At 38.5% G+C, this 23547-nt stretch overlaps 1 protein-coding gene across 7 annotated transcripts in view; it reads left to right on the forward strand.

Moving 5' to 3' along the window:
- The window catches only part of SLC7A11 (solute carrier family 7 member 11), a 393259-nt gene that overhangs the window by 121360 nt on the left and 248352 nt on the right, over positions 1–23547 (forward strand). The window lies entirely within an intron of this gene.

A 23547-nucleotide genomic window follows, 5' to 3' on the forward strand; every position in this document is an offset into this window, starting at 1 on the left:
TCAAAGACTTTAGCATAGTCAATGAAGCAGAAGTAGATGTTTTTCTTGAATTCTCTTGATTTTTCTATGATCCAAGAGATGTGGGCAATTTGATCTCTGGTTCCTCTGTCTTTTCTAAATCCAACTTGAACATCTGGAAGTTCTAGTTCACGTAATGTTGAAGCCTGGCTTGGAGAATTTTGAGCATTGCCTTGCTAGCATGTGAGATGAGTGCAATTATGTAGTAGTTTGAACATTCTTTGGCATTGCCTTTCTTTGGGATTGGAGTGAAAATGGACCTTTTCCAGTCCTGTGGCCACTGCTGAGGTTTCCAAATTTGCTGACATATTGAGTGCAGCACTTTCACAGCATCGTCTTCCAGGATTTGAAATAGCTCAACTGAAATTCCATCACCTCCACTAGCTTTATTTGCAGTGATGTTCCCTAAGGCCCACTTGACTTCGCACTCGAGGAAGTCTAGGTCTAGGTGCATGATCACACCATCATGGTTATCCGAGCCATTAAGATCTTTTTTGTGTATTCTTCTGTGTATTCTTGCCACCTCTTCTTAATATCTTCTGCTTCCGTTAGGTCCATACCGTTTCTGTCCTTTATTGTGCCCATCTTTGCATGAAATGTTCCACTGGGGTCTCTAATTTTCTTAAAGTGATCGCTAGTCTTACCCATGTAATATATAATTCTTATACGGTAATTCATATAATTCCATATATAGAACTCCATATTTATACCCATACTCCAACATAAAACTCTTCTGAGTTATCCTGCACCAAAAAGATCAAGAATGTTTAGGGTGGATTTTCTCCATCTAAACCATCTATGGACTGTAGCCTGCCAGGGTCCCCTCTCCATGGGATTTCTCAGGCAAGAACACTGGAGTGGATTGCCATTCCCTTTTCCAGAGGATCTTCCCAACTCAGAGGTGGAACCCAGGGCTCCTGAATTGCAGGCAGATTCTTTACCATCTGAGTCACTAGGGAAGCCCTTCTAGATTTAAGAACATAAAAGCAGAGTACACCATATTACCTATCTTATTATTTACTTGCATTGTGCTTAGTCGCTCAGTTGTTTCTGACTCTTTGTGACCCCGTGGACTGTAACCCGCTGGCTTCCTCTCTCCATGGGTGTTCTTCAGGCAAGTATACTGGAGTGGGTTGCCATGTCTTCCTCCAGCAGATCTTCCCAACCCAGGGATTGAACCCAGGTCTCCCGCATTGTAGATGGATTCTTTACTATCTGAGCCACCAGGGAAGCCCAGTATTTCCTTACTGAAGCACAAATATGTTTCAGTTCAGTCCAGTTGCTCAGTTGTGTCTGACTCTCTGTGACCTTGTGGACTACAGCATGCCTTAAATGTTTGCAAATATGGTTTAGAATTTAGAATTCAGAGCACACCTACCAGTAGGCAAAAGTAAGTGCAAGAACAGGATACAAAGTCTTACATGAAATGTTTGAACATTTTCTTAGGTATAGAGATGTTTTCTTCTTTTGGATCTATTTAACTAATATGAGATGGAGGAAGAAATGTTCTGGAAAAGTTATATCCACACTGGCAAATTGTCCAATAAAATCTCCAAGTATCTGAACATTTCATAGCAGTTTTCTTTGTTTTCACTGAAGAGCAGTGAAAATTGCTGGGAGCAATCTGAACCAACATTTGACACCATAGCAGAGGCCAGTCTCTGAATGTAGACATGAAGAGATGGAGTTTAGGATGGATAAATCTTCTGATATTTCAAGTGGATTGGAGGTAGATTAGGGTTTTTTAAAGAGACAAAGTCTTTGGCCTTTCTTTTTCACTATATTGTCTTTACTGCAACCACCTAGACGATTGATCATCAGATTTTCATGCATACATTTTATGAATAATATTAATAAATTCTAGCATGTAACAGATCTAAGAAACATATCTGATTATCATATTAATAGTCACAAATAGACAAAGCTAGCACTTCAAATGTACAGTCCTCTGTCATACTGACAGCTTTACTAACTATTATTTGCACTGTTTTACAAACAGCTTGTAGGAATGTTATGGTTTATTGGAGCAATACATTTGTATCATTATGGATTTTCTGGCTGTTACAAAATTCTCCTTTGAGAACACATCAGAAGATATTTCTGAGTTTAAAAATCCAGGTCAAATTATGAAAATTAAAACAATCCTAAATCTCAAACCTGATCATGTGAAAAGTGAGTAAAGTTCAATGTAAGAGAAAAAGTTAAGGCAATCTCCAATAGTTTAAAAGAAAAAAAAAGATTTTTGAATAAAAAGAGAATTCTTTACCACCTTAATCCATTATTAAAGGTGACCATTCATCCTTAGTAATAAGATCAATTTGTGCTGAAAATTTAGTTCTATTTGTGTGAATTGGAAGTGATCTTATTAGTGTTCTACTACATCAAGTTTGATAAAATCCCCAATCCATTTCAGTTAAGTTTCTATTGATCCACTTAAGAGATCAATTTGGACTTGTTCGATTCTTTTGTCAAGGGATTTCATCTGGCCTGAGTTTAACTTTATGAAATAAACATGATTTAGAAATGTAAGATGGAATAAAAAAGAGTCCAGATAAGTGTTGACAATTATTTGAACTCAAGTTTTTGCATTTGAGCATTTGATAGGACATTGCCAGTTAGAAATGGACTAGAAAAACAATAGCACAAAGAAGACCGAGTGCCTTTCAAAGTAGTGAAGGTCATTCTTTCCTTCACTTGGACTAGTGATTATGTTTCTGTGTCATTGAACAACTTGAAATCTATTTGTCAATAAAATAGTTTTGCTTGTATTCTTTAGTATGTTTTACATCTGATACTGACTTTCATTAACTAAATACGTCCTTCATATCAGCTTTTCATTTTCCTATTTTCTGCAGTTCATCCCTTTTATTAGGAGACAAAGAATAGATTTTAAAATGTGTAAAGGTCTTGAGGACAGTGACATGATTTCCACCTGATAACCAGTTTCCTGTCTCTTTCTTACCTTCAGGAATAGTTTTAGATGATGCTAAAAAAGAGAACTGCCCAGAAACATTTCTCTTTTATACTAATTCTCTTCTTATACCCACAGAATAGGCAGGGAAGTTCTTTTAGCAAGAAGCAGCCCTTAAGATCTCATGTTCTACGTGGTGAAAAAAAGGTGTATAACACAGGGAGCCAAACCTAGTGCTCTGTGATGACCTGGAGGGGTGAAATGGTGGGAGAGTCTCCCTCTCTCTCTCTCTCTCTCTCCATATATATATATATATATATATATATATATATATATATATACATACATACATATATATATATACACACACACAAGCATACACACATATATAATATGTATGTTTTATACATAAAAATATAATTAGGACTGATTCATATTGACTCATGGCAGATACCACCACAACATTGTGAACTAGTTATTCTCCGACTGAAAGCATAGGTGTATAATATGCAGTGATTCTGCATGTATCACATTGTCAGGGAAGCTCATTGTCCTTTTCCCTTGGCGTATCTTCTTGAGGACGGAGAGATTTGAAGAGACTTAACATGTACAAAGAAGTCAGAGGGCTGGTTGGCGGTCAGTGTGGTATGTCATGCCGCTGTACCCATCAGCTTTCAGTTAGGAGAACAGAGCCACTCTAAGTTCCACGGGAATAAAAGATTCATTAGCCTTTGTAGAAAAAATTAGACTATAGACAAATGTGGGGCTTTGCTGAGGAAGTGATGTTCTGGAAGGGTGGGTGATGTTGGAGTTTAGAGAAACAGTTACTAAAAATCACAAAAGAGCTAGTGCAGGCAGACAAATTGAATCTCATGGGAAATCCAAGAAACTAAGCCCTCTAGGTAGTCAAAATGGGATCAGATGTGCACACACAGGCTCTCCCATGATACTAACAGCATAAAAATGAGGGAGAAAAATGATGAAGAAAGACAAGGCCCTGGGAAAGAAGTCAAATAAGATACCCCCTTCATCACATTGTTAATTTCAATTTTTGTTATTAAATAATTGTTAAAATTTAAAGACCTCCATTTTGGTTATTTCTCACGTTTGTTGGTTTTCTAGATGAAAGGCAACAGGCTACTTAAAAAGCTTCACCCTGACATAGAAAATTGGGGAATTCAACTTGTTTCATTTTGTACATGAGCACACTGAGACCTCAAAAATTAAAGAAATTCATTTAAAATGACACAGTCAGTCAAGATAGAGTTCTGTCAGCCGACTCCTATCAGTGCTCCTTCGGTTTTACATGACTCCTCCTTGAAGAGACATTTTGAGTTAAACTGTGGTGAAGTCTCACTCTTTAAAACTCACTTCTAATTAACACATACAGAACTAAATTTTTAGCCCAGATTGATCTGATTGTTAAGGATGATCCTGTAACTGGCCTTATTGACATTTCCTTTGGCAAATCCATCTTTCAAGGCTTACTTCCAAGAGTCAGGGTGGTCTCTTGCTTCTGTGGAGGTCATGTTGAAAGAAGTGGGTGGCAAATTATAATTTCCTGTATTCTTACAACATAAGAACATTCATCTTTAACCAGTTTCATCCAGAAAGTCTGAAAACCTAGTCTATGCTATATTCTGCATTAGACAATAAGAAGAGGTGCAGAAAGGATCAGAGATGACCCTTCTGCTTTAGGTTATCCTACTGATCCATTCTATTTTCTTGGATGTCTCTTAAAGCTACCTTTACATCAGCTTTTTAAGGGTTGAAAATGCTTGCTAAATTGGATAGCTTATTCATTCACCTCAAACTTATTCCAGTAGGCAGAAAAAATAAAGGATATGAAAAGGGGTTAAATAAAGTATTTTTGTCAAAGATACAAAAAATATAGGAAAAAATCTTACATTAATGGTAAACTATGTGTTTGGCCTAAGAAAGCAACATCCTTGAAAATGGGAACACATTATGAACTAAAAATTACCCTAAAATTTTACAATTAAAATCAAACTCTTTCGGTACAAATTCAGGATTCATAAACTTTGTACCATTTAATACTGTTTTATTTTCCGTTTTCATGACATCTAAGATGACTTGAGCCAATTACAACCAAATTTAGTTGTGCTTGTTGGGTTTTCACAACTGCTCTGTTTCTGTTGTGTAAAATTTGCTGATCCCATTGATTCATCAATCATGGCAACTCTTGGGAGCTTAATCAATCTTCAAAACAATTAATGTCTGTGCAGTTTATAGTTAATGCTGCAAAAGAGATTTTTCTTTTCATGCATTTAAAAATCACAGAGAAATTACCTTTTTTCCTCCTTCAGAGTGATGGGCAGTTCCTTCTCTGACTTTCTGCAAGTGGTTGGTAGGAGTGAACTATTGGCAGCCGTTCAGTAAACAACTGAAAATGGGATCTGCTTTTCAAAAGAATAGTGGCCATTCTACCACCCTATTTCCTATGCCAGGAGGTCGAGAGCAAAGTGTATTTGGACAAGTGAAAATATTACTAATGGGAGAGGTACAGTGTCAGTACCTAAGACAGTTATTGGAGAACTGATGGACAGAAAGGGAAGGTGGTGAAAGTGTGCTGAACACGTGGAAGCGTTTCTGCTCTGGATTGGGTTGTGTGTGCTCTGCCTGGTTTCTTCTGCTTCCAGTTGCCGAAGGCCCTCTGAGACACCGGTGTATTCTTGTCTGTTTTGTAGCTGAACTTCTACCCCATGTGCTTTCTTACTTGCTGTGAGAACTAAGTTAGTGCCCTCTGTTCCAGCTGAATGGGGGTTTTTTATAAGCACAGGGATGCAGCTTGAGTCCAGGCCTGAAGCGAGCACCAGGGGTTTGATCGCTTTATATCACATGGGGAGCATAGGGAGACAAGGTGGGAGAGCCCCCAGGGGCTGCGTCCCCGCTCTTGCCCCCGTGACAGTGTTTCCTCCACAGGCGGAAGAAGCAGGCATTAATTACTTGTTGTTTCATTTCACTTTTCTTCTCGTTGGTTTTAAGAGATCTCCTATCTGTTTAGTTGTCTTCATAGATTTTCTTGATATTCATATTAACCGTACTTCACAGAGGAGGAGGGAAACCCATTTTGATTTGCTCCAGGTTTGATTCCTCTGCCCTTCTGAAAACTCCATTACAGTTGAATTTAGAGAGGTTACAAATGGTCAAGGGAAGGTCTAAAGATGATAAAACTATAGGGAAATAGAGACCTATGAGAAAATTTGTTTACAGAAATTGAGTCATTTTTCATAAAGAAATGAAAGAGGAGCAGGGATGATGAACATGCGGTAGCAGAGATTCCAGGCAACCAGCTAATGGTGCATAAATAGAAACAGGAAGTAGCTAAAAGTGTATGGGGTAGAAACACAAAGCCCCAGTATTATTATCCCCCCAGTTGGTGAGAAATTGGAAGGGATTCCCTGGTTCTCATCTGTTGAAATGATATTGTATTTCTCAATCACAGTTTTATGGCACTTCCTTTCATAGTTTTGTTTCTTCTGCTAGATAACCTTTCCATATCTTAGCTCCTGAGACACTTTCATCTCTTCGTAACCTGCCGTCAGTCATTGTAGTAGTTTTTATTCAGGTGTATTACTTCCATGGTGACTTCAAAAGGACCCTGGGCTCTGTGAAAACAGGAATTATTAAAAAAAATTTTATAATTGCAAGTTTCTCTAACAGTGCTTCATGTATGATTAGTGCTCAATGAGTATTTTTTTAAATATCCTCTGAAAGAAGTTACTGATCAGCTTGGTTTGAAGCAAAGACTAGAAGAAAAGCTTAATGCTCTGGGCTGGTGCACTGGGGTGACCCAGAGGGATGGTATGGGGAGGGAGGTGGGAGGGGGGTTCAGGATGGGGAACACGTGTACACCCGCGGTGGATTCATGTCAGTGTATGGCAAAACCAATACAATATTGTAAAGTAATTAGCCTCCAATTAAAATAAATAAATTTATATTAAAAAAAGAGAAAAGCTTAATGCAGAGATCTTTCTGGAGCATTAGAAAATGGACATCCTAGTTGGTTGCATGCCTGTGCCAACCTTGAGTCTTTTCCCAGCCTTTTGCCTTTTTCCACCATTTTCTCAGCTCCTTTAACAATTCTAACTGGCTAGAGAGACTGGAGCAGGAAATGGCAACCCACTCCAGTATTCTTGCCAGGATAATCCCATGGACAGAGGAGCCTGGAGGGCTACTGTCCATGGGGTTGCAAAGAGTCGGGCACGACTGAGTGACCGAGCACAGCATAAAGACAATGTTAATAGTTAGCGATCAAAATGAACTCAAACCAAAGTTTTAAAACCCCAAATAATGGAAAAGAAAATGAGGACATAGAAGTGGTCCATTCACCCACATGATTCATCGACTTTTCAATAGAATCTAGGGCACCATATGGATGTGCTGAATGGACCAATTCTCTGGACAAGAAAACCATCGCAGCCACTCTTTGTGAATCTATGGGAACAAAATAGTACCAAGAATATGTTCACTGTTGGAAACTGGCCCACAGGGCCAGAAAGAGTCCATTTGTTCCATATTCAGTTATTTTTATGACCAGCCATGATTATTTCCTAAAATAGAAATCATCAATATGAATATTCAGAATGAGTTCTTATCCTAGGTACATGGAGTATGTTCTTACCTTCAGCAAAAAGTGAACTAGAAACAAAATGCTGACCCCCCTAAAGTTTGTTTTTAACACTTTCAGGGTCTCTTTTTCTCTGTTTTTCCCATGTACTGCTTTCACTTTCTGCTTTTTGAGAGCTTGGCTACCATGTTGAATACAGCACTCTTTCTGCATAAACAAGTTCAATTTTTAAATCCTATTGTGCAAAGGAATGCTTTGTTCTTTTTTAAAGGATTTTGGGAAAATAGAAATCAGGGCTTCAAGGAAGACATAAAGAGAGAAACAATATTGCATTGTAATAAGGAACCTATTCAGTGGGACCGAAATCTGAGTTGGTAGGTGACCACCTCCTCTATGTGGATACTCGAGTCGAGGCATTCAGCAGCAGAGGAGAGCGAGCAAGATTTTGACATATTTGTTCATGTGTAATAGTTCATTCATTTCCCTGAATAATTGGTTTCTGAAAGAAGCTTTTTTTTTTTTTTTTTTAGTTTTTATTTTTTAAATTTTATTCTGAGTCTTATTGTATCCTGACCACATGAAGGGATATGAGTCCTTTAGTAAATAAATAGGCTCTGCATGTTCTAAATGAGTAGAATATTGACCTCGACTCTTCCCAGCAGTGTCGTAGAGCAGTATGGTGGAGATGACTTATGAGGCGAGTCTACCACATTAATTCAAGTGACAAACTCTTCCCTTCACAAATAGCTTCCACATTCTCTGCCCACACAGCAAGTGTCTTCTTCTGAGTCAGCAATAATACAACATTTGCTCACTTCCACACATTTAAATAACCAGTTCATAAAAACCCTCTTAATCTGAGACATATTTTTTAAAAGACTGTTTTTGTGAAATTTCATATTTTGCATTGACCTTTTAATGACTCTTTTTACTCAAAACATTAATTATTGAAACATTTTAATTGGAAATGAAAGTATACAAATAAAAGCAAAATATGTATGACATGGCATTACTAAGGATAGGAAATTTTGGAAATAAGTTCTGACAAAATTTCATGACACTTGCAGTGATTTTGCTGTTAATCAGCTTGAAATTCTAAGTTCTCATCTTGCTTTAGTGAGAGAACTACGTATTTTAAAGGTATGTTTGTGATGAGTATGAAAGTCGCTCTTTGCAACCCCATGAACTATACAGTCCATGGAATTTTCCAGGACAGAATACTGGAGTGGGTAGTCTTTTCCTTCTCCAGGGATCTTCCCAACGCAGGGATCAAACCAGCTGAGCCACAAGGGAAGCCCAAAAATACTGGAGGGTGTAGCCTATCCCTTCTCCAGGGGATCTTCCCCGCCCAGGAATCGAACCATGCATGGTCTCCTGTGTTGTAGGCTGATTCTTTACCAACTGAGCTATCAGGGAAGCCCATTTAAAAGGTAACCTCAGATATGCAGATGACATCACCCTTATGGCAGAAAGTGAAGAAGAACTAAGGAGGCTCTTGATGAAAGTGAAAGAGGAGAGTGAAAAAGTTGGCTTAAAGCTCAGCATTCAGAAAACTAAGATCATGGCATCTGGTCCCATCACTTTATAGCAGATAGATGGGGAAACAGTGGAAATAGTGGTTGACTTTATTTTTCTGGGCTCCAAAATCACTGCAGATGGTGATTGCAGCCATGAAATTAAAAGACATTTACTCCTTGGAAGAAAAGTTATGACCAACCTAGACAGCACATTAAAAAGCAGAGACATTACTTTGCCAACAAAGGTCCATCTAGTCAAGTCTATGGTTTTTCCAGTGGTCATGTATGGATGTGAGAGTCGGACTATAAAGAAAGCTGAGCGCTGAAGAATTGATGCTTTTGAACTGAGGTGTTGGAGAAGACTCTTGAGAGTCCCTTGGACTGCAAGGAGATTCAACCAGTCCATCTTAAAGGAAATCAGTGCTGGGTGTTCATTGGAAGGACTGATGTTGAAACTGAAACTCCAATACTTTGGCCACCTGATGTGAAGAGTTGACTCATTGGAAAAGACCCTGATGCTGGGAAAGATTGAGGGCAGGAGGAGAAGGGGACGACAGAGGATGAGATGGTTGGATGGCATCACTGACTCAATGGACATGTGTTTGGGTAGACTCCAGGAGTTTGTGATGGACAGGGAGGCCTGGCGTGCTGTGGTTCATGGGGTCGCAAAGAGTCGGACATGGCTGAATGACCGAACTGAACTGAAGGTCTTTCAAATGATGAATAGCCAATAATATTTCATATTTATAGTTTGTTTAGTTGATACACGGCTGTAGCCTTGGAAAATAAGATTCTTAGTGAATAGTACCACTCTGCATTTCTTATAACTTTATAGCTCTGTGAGTATTGCAAGGAATTTTAAAAGCCAAGATTTCTCACCTTTGTACTTAATGATAGAATTGTAAAAGTGAGGTTGCCAGGTGGAAGTTTTATTTACCTTACCCTTAGAGGGAAAAAAATAGATTAAAATGAATAAATGGCTTATCTCAACATTAGCAGCAAATTAGGAAATCAGTAGATTTTTCTTGCACCTTCCAACTAGTTTTAAAATCATTCTACTTTTAAGAAAATATATCTAAAGCTGGTAATTTCTTTTTATTTAATAGGATTATACACCTGTGTAATATTTTGACTTTAGGATATTGCAGTCTCAAGAAAAGTAGATTAATTTTATGTATTTATTACTTATATCCTTCATTTTTAAAATAAGTATTTAAAAAGGCTTATAAGATACCACTTTTTTAGGTAATAAAATTGGAAAATAGAGGAAAAGTAAAATAAATCTGGGGATTATGTTTAAACATAGATTATATTCCATAATGTCCAATAGGCTTTTTTATAGCTTGGCTGAAAATTTGATCTCAATCTTTCTAGCAACTGACACAAACAACATTCAAGTATTTTATTCCCTGTAACAGTGTAAGATTTTTCCTATGGATCCTACCATTGATTTATATGAAATATGTATATCAAGCATCTATTTCCAAAATGATATATTTAGCCAAAAGATAATACAGTGAGAGAGAATTATTAAATAAGAAAGCAAACTAAATTTTAGTCACAACATAACCTAAATTAGTCTTGGTCTCAGTTTCAAGTGGGGTGAAATGGCTTCCTGGCTGTGCCTAGAAAAACTGAAGAGAATATTAAAATGGACATCTCTATATTTCTGCAGTGATATTTATTAAACATTCTTCATATCCCTTGAGAATATAGTGAATAATTTTTCTCTAACACATGAGCAAATTGACTGAGTAGGCCCGTGATAAATATTCAATATAAGCTGAACATCTCTAGTTATCTCTGTAAAACATGTCATGGGAATGCCAGCGATGCTGGTCAACTAGGAGAACACCTAGAGACATATTTGGACCTTTTACCCTTTTCCTTATTTCATAGATCATGCAAATATTTCTTCCCTACCTAGATGTTAGTTAAAATAATATTAACAGTATTTGTTGAGCAACAGTTATGCACCAGGGTTTGTAGTTGCTACAGTTGATATTGGGCTTCCCAGGTGATGTTAGTGGTAAAGAACACACCCGCCAATGCAGGAGGCACAAGAGATGCAGATTCGATCCTTGGGTTGGGAAGATCAGCTGGAATAGGAAATGGCACTCCACTCCAGTATTCTTGCCTGGAATATGCCGTGGGCAGAGGAGCTAGGTGGGCTACAGTCCATGGGGCCTCAAAGAGGCGGACATGACTGAGAGACTGTGCATGCACACACAGAGTTGATATTAAGAAGAAATCCATAATTTCACAGTGTATGTAATATAGTAAAGGGACAAGTAAACTGGAGACTGTAATCTGCAATCTACCTAAGAAAGGCCATGAAGAAGTACCAGCCATGTCTGATGAAGTGAAAAAGAGGGATGGTGGCCTCTTTTGATGGGATAGGTACAGGTTTCTTGGAAAATATGGTACTTGAGATGGGTTTTGATGAATGGGTATGATTGGGACGAGTGGAAGGAGACATTCCTTGCAGAAAGAATGCCATGAGTAGAAGCCCCGAGGTGGCACTTAGTTCCATTCACATCCTTCATACTCTGTCCCCAACCACCCAGAGATGCAGCAATTATAGGAAGTCATTAGATCTCTCATTTCCACAGCTTTTGACTGCATCTCAACCCCTCCACTTTTAAGTATTTTGTCTCCTATCTCTCTCATCCTGGTTTCATCACCGAAGCCTTATTTCTGCAGCACTCATTTAAACTGACAACTTGTTTGGTCTGCATGACTTTCCTCCATAGCAACTCTGAGGGATGATCTGGCTCAGGTGATTTTCTTAGTTATATGCTAGCTCCCCGTGGATAAGATTACAAGGACTACTTCTTCCTTCCTAGGCCCTTCCCTCCCTTTCCTCCAAATCAGGCATCTAACGTACCCTACTCTAGACTCCAGGGCCCTGGTTCTCTGCTTATTTAGGGGGCATGATCAGATCAGGAGAAAATGCTAATGTCACAGGAACTGCAAGTAATCTGGTTTACTAGGAATAGGAGATGCACTCAAGTGATTGGTAGAACACACTGTGGGGAGAGAGATAATCTAGGCTTGTATTGTGGGAGTCTCTGACATGCTGAGAACATTTTATTTGATTTGATAATAAAGGGGAATTCAGTGGAGGATTTGGAGCAGGTTTTCTGTTTGCATTTGTTTCTCTCTTTCTGGGTAGGGGGAGGGTGGGGTGTGTGTGTGTGTGTGTGTGTGTGTGTGTGAGCGCGTGCATGCGTGCGTGCAATATGTTCTCATAGGAAAAGGGATGGCATCTTTTCGATTCTCTCTATGATGCCATTCACAACTGTGTGCACCCAAGTGTGTGTGTGTGAGTGATATGTTCTCAGGAAAAGGAATGGCATCTACTCGATTTTCTCTATGGTGCCATTCACAACTGTGTGCATCCAAGAAAGGCTTCGTAGAGATGAGGGTGGTGATGAAATTTGGAAAAGTTTGTCAGACCATAGTGCTTCTCAGAATATCATCTTCATAAAAGGATCAAGCATCCTTGAGAAGGAACTGTATTGCTTAGAAAAGAGTAAGTGGACAATGCCAGTAAAAATGGAAATACGTATTTAGCCTGTAGAAGTCTTTAGTTTTAACTGGCGGAGACCGGATGGAAACTGAAACAAATCTCAGAGTTTCATGCTCTGCTGACAGCAGAGATGTGGTTCACTTAGCTTCTAGCCGAGTGTTTAAGTGATATTGAAACACTTCCAGTTTACAGTACATTTGGCAGCTCTCTGTTGAATAATCTTTTTTTATGTGTATTCTGTTTGGAAGTGAATGTATACCAGTTATTTTAAGTAGTATTTTTTAATCTGTTGCTGTGTTAATTATAGCAAAGACAGCAGCAACACAATCATAGACTGATGTGAATGTTTTATTCAATGAACCAAAGAAATATCCACCAGGGCTGTATAGAAATTGCAGTGGACTGAAAATAATCAAATATGAATGGATTTAGGTAGCCAATGGCACTGACAGCTTATGAAGCTGAACACTAGATTTTTCTTTTTTTCCTGCTGCAGTTTGTGTGAGTCACTGAAGAAAGAACCCCTCCGTGTGATTATATTTTCTTGTGGAATGTAACTAATTTCACAGTGGAATAATTTTGACAAGAGTTCTTAGTTTCCTTCCATATGTTTTATTTCATTTTCTAGAAAAGGGGTACTTGCCCTGGTGCATTTGAATGCTGTTGAGCACCATAGGAAAGCTATTTATTTTGGTACAATTATCAGTGGCAAAAAAGAGAGGAAAAAATAAAAATAAAAAGGGAAGGTGAGTCTGGGTGAATTGCTCTTGAACTGTTGCATGCTAGCATAGAGGCCTCGAATCTAAGCAAAGCAATGGGACATCATGGCTTCTCGTTAAAGTCTGAACCAAAGAGAAAATTATGGGTGAACATGTGTGTGGAATTCCATGCCTTCCATCCCCTGCTGAACAACTGGACAATAACCTTTGTTCTCATTGTGTTTTCTTTCAACACAGTGTTACTGTGTTTCATTCAACCAGGGAAACACTTGAGAAGCAATAGAAGGAGAATAAGTGGCTGATCCTAGAAAGTTAAATTGTCTTTTCTTTTTATTAAAAAAAATACCGTAAAATTTGTATTTAGGATATGCAAGGAGGGAAATAAAGAACAGAGGTAGTACTAATTGATGTTGGATTCTTTGAAAGGCAAGTCTCTTATTTCCTTGAATTTTTCTATTTATTGACTTCAAAGCTGTCATTTCTAAACAGATTTCTGGGACTAGGAATCTTGGCACAAAATCTTCAGTGTGTTCCAGGAGGCTTTACTCTGGCACATTACCTAGTAGAAATATGTGGAAATGATATAAACAAATAATTCATTAAAAAGATGATATGCTTAACTCTTAAAACTAGAAACGGTACTGTTAATGGTAATGTTAGTCATAAAAGAAGAAATACAAATTAGTATTGCACTCAGATAACATCTCTTACCTATTAAGATTGACTAAGATACATAAGTTTATTAATATTATGTTATCAAGAACGGGGGGCAGGTGAGCACTTCACATATTGCTTGAGAATGTACGCATTCCTAGAACACAAATATTCAGGACTATTGAAAATGTTTATCGAAATTTCACACTCTTTTATAGAACTCCAGTTTATTCTGTAGATATAATAGTATGTGTGTGTAAAAGTATGTTGTTAGACTATCGTTTCATTGCTTACAATAGCAAGTTAGAAATGCCTTAAATTTCCATCAATAAAAGAGAAGTAAAATATACTATTTATAGCTCTGCAGTAAAATGCTACCCCTGGAGAAGGAAATGGCAACCCACTCCAGTATTCTTGCCTAGAAAATCCCGTGGACAGAGGAGCCTGTCCCCAGGGCTCACAAAGAGTCCATGGAGTTGCCAAGAGTCAGACAAGGCTTAGTGACTAAGCGGTAAAATACTCCACATAAAGAGAATATGAGAGAGTGAGGCCATATTCTCTGTGTTAGTAGGAAAATACTCTTTCCCCAAAACACCCCATTAAGTGGGAAAAAAACAACAGCATGCAAAACATACTGTTGTATGCCACCACTTGTATAAAACCAGACAAAAATTATACCTGTCTTTGCTTATTTATATATCTATGGAAACAGAAACAAAATCAACCAATGGGGGAAAATGGATGACAGAAACAGTGGTATAAAGGAGACTTCGTTGCTGTTGTTCAGTTGCTACGTCGTGTCTGACTCTTTGCGACCCCATGAACTACAGCACAGTCAGGCTTCACTGTCCTTCACCGTCTTCCTGAGCGGTATGAAAAGGCAAAGGAGACTTCGGTGCATGCCTATTTATGTTTTTGGCTCTTGAACCCTGTGAATGCATTATCTGTTTGAAAAACTAAAAGTATTTTTTTAAAAAGAGGCGAGAGCAAGTCATTCCAGCCTGGATGGTCAGAAAAGACTTTAGAAAGGAAGTGATGTTTGAGGTGAATCTTGGAGGATAAGAAGTTCAAGCAGAGAGAAAGCAAGAAAAGAATATCATGAGCAAATGCTCAGAAGTTGGAAAATCTGTGGAGGGTCAGCAAAGCCATACAATGGCACGGAGAAGGAAGCTTCAAAGAGCCAAGAAGAGAGCAGTGATATATAAAACAAAGGAAATGGAAGGTTCAGGAAGGAGGGCTTGGTTATTAGCATCAGGAGCCACAGAGAGGTCACTGGGGCTGCAGCACCCCTGCAGTTTGTCTGTGGTTGATTCCACTTTCAGCCTGACTTTTAGTCACTGGACTCTGTGGTGAAGGGTGTTGGTTTTCTTTCTAGTTTCATGAACCAGTCATCTGCAGATTGTTTTCTATAAATGCATCTCTTTGTTAGAGACCTGTGTAACAAAAAAGTAACAGGAGGCATAACAGATGACTTCAAAAGTTGTAAAATCTATTTTCTGAGAGAAATTGCACATGCTAGGCAACTTGTGGAGATTACAAAGCAGTCTGCTTTTTCCCAGCACTCAGTTTATTAATATACTTCATAGTACTTGTTGATAGGTCATCAAATGAAGTGACGTGTATAATTATAGTGTGCAATATATTTAATATAATGGATGGTGATGAAGATGATGGCATAATCATGGTGACAATGATAAGGATAATCTTGAATTGGAAGTTTCCCCCCTAGCTTTGGCTTTTCTCTCTGACGCCAGTTTCTCCTTGTGTTTCCTTTTGATTTTGGGTGAGTGGTGTGACAGGAATAAGATTGCCTGGGGTCCCTAAAGGGCTTCATGGATTTATGCTGGAAAAAAGGCGTAGGACATTTCAGGATAATAATCACATAGGACTGGGTGATGCAGACAGAAGGAAACAGAGCACGAAGAAAACTGTTGTCTCCTGAAAGGGACTGATGTGTTATAGTGTCAGGAGTGGGAAGAGTTGCTGCGCCTATGACCTGGTCATTGCCTTGGTGGGTGACGTTGGCTTGATCTTTTCACCTCTCTCAACTTCAGTTTTTAAAATTGAAGTATAGTTGATTTACAGTGTTATGCAACTTTCTGGTATACAGAAAGTGATTCAGTTATACATACACACACACACACATATATATTTTCATATTCTTTTCCCTTATAGGTCATTACAAAGTACTGAGTATAGTTCCTTGTGCTATATAATAGGTCTTTGTTGGTTATTTATTTTATATATGAAAGTGAATTTTGCTCAGTTGTGTCCAACCCCTTGTGACCCTGTGGACTGTAGCCCACCAGGCTTCTCTGTCCTTGGAATTCTCCAGGCAAGAATGGGTTGCCATCCCCTTCTCCAGGGGATCTTCCCAGCCCAGGGATCAAACCTGGATCTCCTTCATTGCAGGCCAATTCTTTATAGCTGAGCTACCAGGGAAGTCCATTTTTATATTATATATATCTGTCTCTCTCTATATATTATTAGTGTATAATTTATTCCCTTGTAAAAGAAAGTGGATAAGGTGTCTGGTTTTTAGTTTTTCTCTTAACAGTACAATTTTATTTTCCTAAGAGAAACTGCTGAAAAGACCTGTGATGGAAGCAGGCAGGGGAATCACGCTTCTATCACCTTTGAGTAGCCTTTGAATGAAGCATTGTAATCCATTCGTAAAGGATGGAATCAAATCATCTTCTGGTGCCTTCAAGGTCTAGCTTTTAAATTTTCCATGACTTTAATATTCCAAGACTACTAAAAATATGAATAGCATAAGAATGGGGTAATTTTAAGACCCTATTTTAAACATTCTCAATGTTTACCTTCATTTAAATAGCTTTGCAATTTTGATTGTAATAAAGCCATTTAACTGAGTGTCCTGATAATTTAGGACACCCCAGTGAGCTTACTGAGATATCTCTCTACCAACTTGAGAATCTTGTAACTAAAAGGTATGTGTGTGTGCGCACATGGGCGTGTGTGCGCACCTGTGCACACGCTTAGTTGCTCAGTCGTGTCTGACCCTTTGTGACCCCATGGACTGTAGTCCACCATGCTTCTCTGTCCATGGAATTCTCCAGGCAAGAATACTGGAGTGGGTAGCCATTATCTTCTCCAACTAAAAGGTATATGGGCTGAAATTAAGTATTATATAGATTCCAAAGACAAAGATAGTTTTTAGTGATTTAGAACAGTATCACCTTACTATCAAATTATATTTATTGGAATTATATCATTCTCCTATTATTCTTATATATCTGTAGGATGATAAATTATTTTAGAACAGAGGAGTAATGTATCAAAAGTTAGTTTTCCTTACAGCCTTACTAGCTCTTAATCTACAGTTGATAATGGTACATGCAAACACCAATACAGTATACTAACACATATATTTGGAATTTAGGAAGATGGCAATGACGACCCTGTATGCAAGACAGGGAAAGAGACACAGATGTGTATAAAGGACTTTTGGACTCAGAGGGAGAGGGAGAGGGTGGGATGATTTGGGAGAATGACATTCTAACATGTATACTATCATGTGAATTGAATCGCCAGTCTATGTCTGATGCAGGATGCAGCATGCTTGGGGCTGGTGCATGGGGATGACCCAGAGAGATGTTATGGGGAGGGGAGGTGGGAGGGGGGTTCATGTTTGGGAACGCATGTAAGAATTAAAGATTTTAAAATTTAAAAAATAAAAAACTAAAAAAAAAAAAAAAGATCATGAAATCCACAGTTTAGTGTTGTCATAATTTGGACTAAACTTTTAGGCTATGCTTGATGAATTCCAAGTTAATTTATTGTACCACTCAAACAGCTAATGGACTCCCATTTCTAAACCTTATATGGTATTTAATTCAAAGTTGGTAATCTAGCTTCTTGCTACTAGAAAGATAAGATTGGTGTCACCTAACTGGAATCAATCCATAGTCTTAGGACATTTGCCAGAATGGATTATTTAAGAGAAGAACTCATGGTGCTCAGTGCCCAGTTTATTCAGTGAAATTAACTGAAAAGGATTAATTTCTGGTGGCTGAGGCTTGTGGTGGCTTTCTTTCAGCAGCACGTTTTATCTTGGGCTGAGGAGTCAAGGAAGTGCCCTGTGTGTGTGCTTAGGACAGACTCCTGTTGCTAAAATATTGTCATGTGGCACAGGCCTTGTGGTTCTTAGTAAATACTGTGCGTTATTGGCATGTGATGGAGAAAACAATGAGGCTGGATAAGAAGGAAGGGAAAGGAAGAATGCTATCAATAGCCTCCATAGGGGGTTTATTTAAAGCCTGCCATCTTGTCAACATTGTTTCAATATGACAGCTGAGGCTTCCACCAACTATTGAACATCTGACCCCATTCGGCTTCTCACTTGAAGCTGTGCCTTAGTCTAGATGGAAGGGCTGACTCTCTGAGAAGCCATAGCCTGAATCTGAGTTTGGTTCATCACCAAGTTCATGATGATTATCTGAAGTTTGAACCTCAGGGGAGAATAAAATTGAAAGTCTCACCAGAGTGAATTTTGCCAGTGATTTTTTTGGCTTTCAACGCTTGCTTAGAAACGACATGAAAGCAGCTGCTGTTTTCTGGCCATTTGAGACTGGGTGGTGGATTCCAAATATATCATATGCCACACTGGTGTTAATCCATCAGGGAAAGAAATGTATTTAATTGTTGTTGAAATGATAAATAGGACATGGAATTTAATCTCAGATTTAAACATGGTTTTAAATTGTGTTTCTCTAGCTGATGGATATTGTCGTTTACAACAGTTTATTTCAGCCTCAAGAGACTGAGAGTTTTCCTACTAAAATTTTCAACAACTAGGATTAGTCAGAACTCTCAGAAATAGTAAGAATGCAAACTGGAGTTAGACCTAGATTTAAATTTTGGCTTTACTAACTTCTTAGGGATGAAACCAAAAGCAAGTTATTAGCCTCTCTGAGCTCCTACCTACTCTTCTTTGAAATAGGGCTGGCAGTGCCTTCTCTACAGGGGAAACATACTGTCCAGATCATAGTAAGTTCTCTAGAAATATTAACTACTTTTATGCTAATAGAGAAAGAAATGGCAACCCACTCCAGTGTTCTCGCCTGGAGAATCCCAGGGATGGGAGAGCCTGATGGGTGGCATCTATGGGGTCGCACAAAGTCGCACACAACTGAAGCGACTTAGTAGTAGTAGTAGTAGTAGTAGTAGTAGTAGTATGCTAATAGAGCACACAGTAGACATGTAGTCTATGCAATTAACCTACAAACATTTTTAGTCACATTTCCCACCATCCCTTTGAAAGCAAGATGTTTTACTGAAAAAAATAATGAAGGCAATGTGGTGATGACTTTGGAGGATTATTATACTATATATTGCCATTATCCATTATATAAACATTATAAATATTTGTAAGACAGGAATTATGTCCTTTTATTTCACTATGTATTATTGGCATTTGCTTGTTTTTTTTCCTTTAAAAAGCCCGCCATGCTGCTATACTCCATCAGCCAATATTTCAACAATTTTTAAGGAGCAACAATTTTATTCAGCATGATAAGAAATGAGAGGTTTTATTTAGATTGGAGATTATAATTTAAGGAGTTTTGCTCCTAAAATGTTTGCCTTCCTAAGTGGAGGGACATATCATTCTTGCAATTGTAAACAACAATGTCAGGAGTGAGTGATAGTCCTTAGCTGGCTGCAGAATTTGCACTAATGTTGAACTGGTAAAGCGGCAATCAAGGACCAAAATATATTACCTGGTTTGTGACATCTCACCTGTGCTATGTAGGCAACTTTTCTTCCTACATGCTTATCTGGTGATACAGATACCTCATGTAACCAAATCAATGGTGAAATCAGAGTGGATTAGTGATTTGGTTCACGACCATTCACGTGGTCTGTTTAGCACATGATGATGCAAAAATTTAAGCCCATGAATATGTATTGAACTTAATAGTTCTCAGTACAAGTTTAAAATTTCTAAAAGCTCTTCAGTTTAATTGTATGGCTTTATAAATGACATGAGGAGGCAGAAAATATTCTAAGTAAATAACATTTATTTTGCTATTTTGGGGGGAGGCCACGGAATTTGAGCTGTTACATAGAATGTGCAAGCCTTCCCTGGTGGCTCAGTGGTAAAGAATTCACAAGCAATGCAGGAGATGGGAGACTCGAGTTTGGTCCCTCGGTCAGGAAGATCCCCAGGAGGAGAAAATGGTGACCCCACTCCAGTATTCCTGCCTGGGAAATCCTGTGGACAGAGGAGCCTGGGGGGTAACAGTCCATGGGATCACAAGAGTCAGACATGACTGAGTGACTTAAGAACCAAGAACATAGGATATGCAAAGCTATAGTGCCTGATTTCTTGCATAGCTGGTATTGTGCACAAAATTAATTCCAAGACTGACGTTTTCAAAATACTTAGAACAAAGGTATCATTGAAATAATAGCTTCTAGTGGAGGTTACTTTGAATAAAAACATTTATTTGAATGATAGGTAGCTTTAACACTTAAATAATGCTGTCTTCTTGTAGTTGCCTATCGTGTTGTTTTATTTAAGAACTTTTAGTCTCTTTCCAGAATACTAGCCCGGTGCTGCCCATTTTCCCTGTGTTCATTAAGCAACTGAAAATTTCAAAATAATAATTAAAAAATTTTAAGTTCTGCGCCAAAAGAAAACCACCTGTTACTAGTAGCCAGTGATCATGTTGTCCTCAGTTCAGTTCAGTTCAGTTCAGTTGCTCAGTCGTGTCTGTCTCTTTGCGACCCCATGAATTGCAACACGCCAGGCCTCCCTGTCAATCACCGACTCCCGGAGTTTACTCAAACTCATGTCCATCGAGTCGGTGATGTCATCCAGCCATCTCATCCTCTGTCGTCCCCTTCTCTTCCTGCCCCCAATCCCTCCCAGCATCAGAGTCTTTTCCAGTGAGTCAACTCTTTGCATCAGGTGGCCAAAGTACTGCAGTTTCAGCTTTAGCATCAGTCCTTCTAATGAACACCCAGGGCTGATTTCCTTCAGAATGGACTGGTTGGATCTCCTTGCAGTCCAAGGGACTCTCAATAGTCTTCTCTAACACCACAGTTAAAAAGCATCAATTCTTCTGTGCTCAGCTTTCTTCACAGTCCAACTCTCACATCCATACATGACTACTGGAAAAACCATAGCGTTGACTAGATGGACATTTGCTGGCAAAGTAATGTCTTTGCTTTTTAATATGCTATCTAGGTAGTCACCCTTAAACATCAGTCAGCTTTCACTGAAAAATAACACAAAAGATAAGTCCTCAAAAAATAGGCACTTAATTTCTTTCAAAGAAAAAACGAGCATTTTCCCCCCAATGTTGACTAGTTGAACCTATAAGTAATCAAGGCAGCCAGTTCAGGAACAAAAGACAGTTGCTTATGATTCAGTCCATTTGCTGGTTGCAGAAACTTATTTTCTAAACTGTATCAGAGGGAATAATATTAGGGCTGATCATCATGAGTAGGTCTATAATAAGGATGGTGCTACAGTATTTCACACGTGTGTTTCTAAAACTCAAAAGAAGGTCGCTATCTTTCCAGTTCCATGTATGTTGCCATAGATTCAACTCCAGTCTCTCATATTACATTCTCTTTTTTTAAAATTATGTGTTCTTCATAATTATGAAAAACAGAGTTACTATTTTTTACTGAAATTGTTCACATGGTAGGCTATTCTCTGGGTTTAATGCATGCTATTCCCTTTTCTTAAAAAAAAATCATAGAATACTTGAATCTATTCATTCCTCTCACCTCTGAATGTTTCTATCTCCCTGATGTCTTGGGGAGTCTAAACTTACCAGAGAAGTTTGTCAAATGTGTAGCGGCTCCTGGATTACCTAAAGAGATAACTAGATTCAATACGAAAATCGTCTCATTGCTCTTAACCATCACACAAAGGCCAGTGGTGTTCCTGGTCTTTTAAACAATACAATTACCTTGCTAGTAACTATTTCTTTTAATCCCATCATGAGATGTTTAAAAAATAATTGTTCTAATTGGTCTCTTTGTAACTGTGTTTTCTGATCACGTCTTCATTTCATCAGTGATGTTTTCTTTTTAACTGGAATGTAGTTGATTTATAGTGTTGTGTTGCTTTCTGTTGTACAGCAAAGTGAATCGGTGGTGTGTGTGTTTATATGTGTTTATGGAAAAGGAAATGGCAGCCCCCTCCAGTATTCTTGCCTGGAGAATCCTGTGGATAGAGGAGCCTGGTGGGCTGCTGTCCATAGGGTCGCACAGAATCATACACGACTGAGGCGACTTAGCATGCATGCATGCATTGGAGAAGGAAATGGCAACCCCCTCCAGTGTTCTTGCCTGGAGAATCCCAGGGATGGGGGAGCCTGGTGAGCTGCCATCTATGGGGTCGCATGGAGTCGGACAAGACTGAAGCGACTTAGCAGCAGCAATATGTGTGTGTGTGTTCTTTTCCTCTATGGCCTATTACAGGATTTTTTGTTTTTATTTATTTTTATTGTAATACAGATTTACAATGTTGTTATTTTTAGGTATACAGCAAAGTGAATCAGTTATACATATACATATATCCACTCTGTTTTTTTTTGTTTTTGTTATTCCATATAGGATAATATGGAATATTGAAGAGGTTTTGTGCTGTACAGAAGGTTCTTATTATCTATTTTATATTACAGGATAGTGAAGATAGTTTCCTGCGGTATACATTTGGGTCCTTTCTATATGTTTTATACAGAGTAGTTTGTATCTGCTCCTGGTGCTATTTTGAATACTACTTCAATCTACTAAGAATGGCCAGGTACTTGGAAAGTTAGAAAACAATGAAGGTAACAGATTTAATGACAAAAATAAAACACAGTGGACATTTTATTCTTTCTGATCTTTATTAATGTATGTGGTCCCATCTCAAAGGGGCTTTGTTTTCTTTCCCAGTAAATGATGGAGTTGACAAAGAATGCTGTAATTCAAATTCCACTAAAGTTAATAATTTAATCAGTTGTGTTTTCAGCAGTAGGCTTTAGGTTTCAAATCTCTGCCACGCTCTTAAATTTACTCTCATAGTTCCATGGGCACACACGACACAGATTGTGTCTTCTGCGAGCTACTATGAACTAAGCTGAAACGGTCACAGAGAGTGAAGCAGCACTGGCCTGCGTTTTTGTAATGTTGTTTCTCCTAAATGCATCCTGTGAATGGCAGGGAGTGCTTCAGACCTTTTTCATTCTTCAAGTGCCAGTAATTCTTTCTTCTCATTTTCTATTATTAACATGTACTGAGGAGGAGCGCTTTCGCGTGGTGTGCTGCGTTATTCTATGTAGCCGGCAGTCTTGGTGTTCCTGGCTCCATTGATCCTCCCTCCTTGCAGGAGTTCTATTTCTCATCTGATCTCACACGAGGATGAAGAGATGGTTGCCTCCCTGGGCTTTTCAGAGTCTTTTAATGACTCTTGCTTGTTCAAAGGCTTCTCTCTCCAACCTGGAGTCTTTAGAAATCGTGATTTCATTTTATTTTCTTTTTTTGGGTTTTGAACTAATAGGTGTTGCTTGGAAAGTTAAATTTCCTAGTCTAAACCTGTAAAAGTGACAAGCCTCATATCAGTTTTATAGTCACTATTTTTT

This window comes from Ovis aries, chromosome 17 (assembly GCF_016772045.2).
Source record: "Ovis aries strain OAR_USU_Benz2616 breed Rambouillet chromosome 17, ARS-UI_Ramb_v3.0, whole genome shotgun sequence".
In the NCBI taxonomy this organism is placed as follows: Eukaryota; Metazoa; Chordata; class Mammalia; order Artiodactyla; family Bovidae; genus Ovis; species Ovis aries.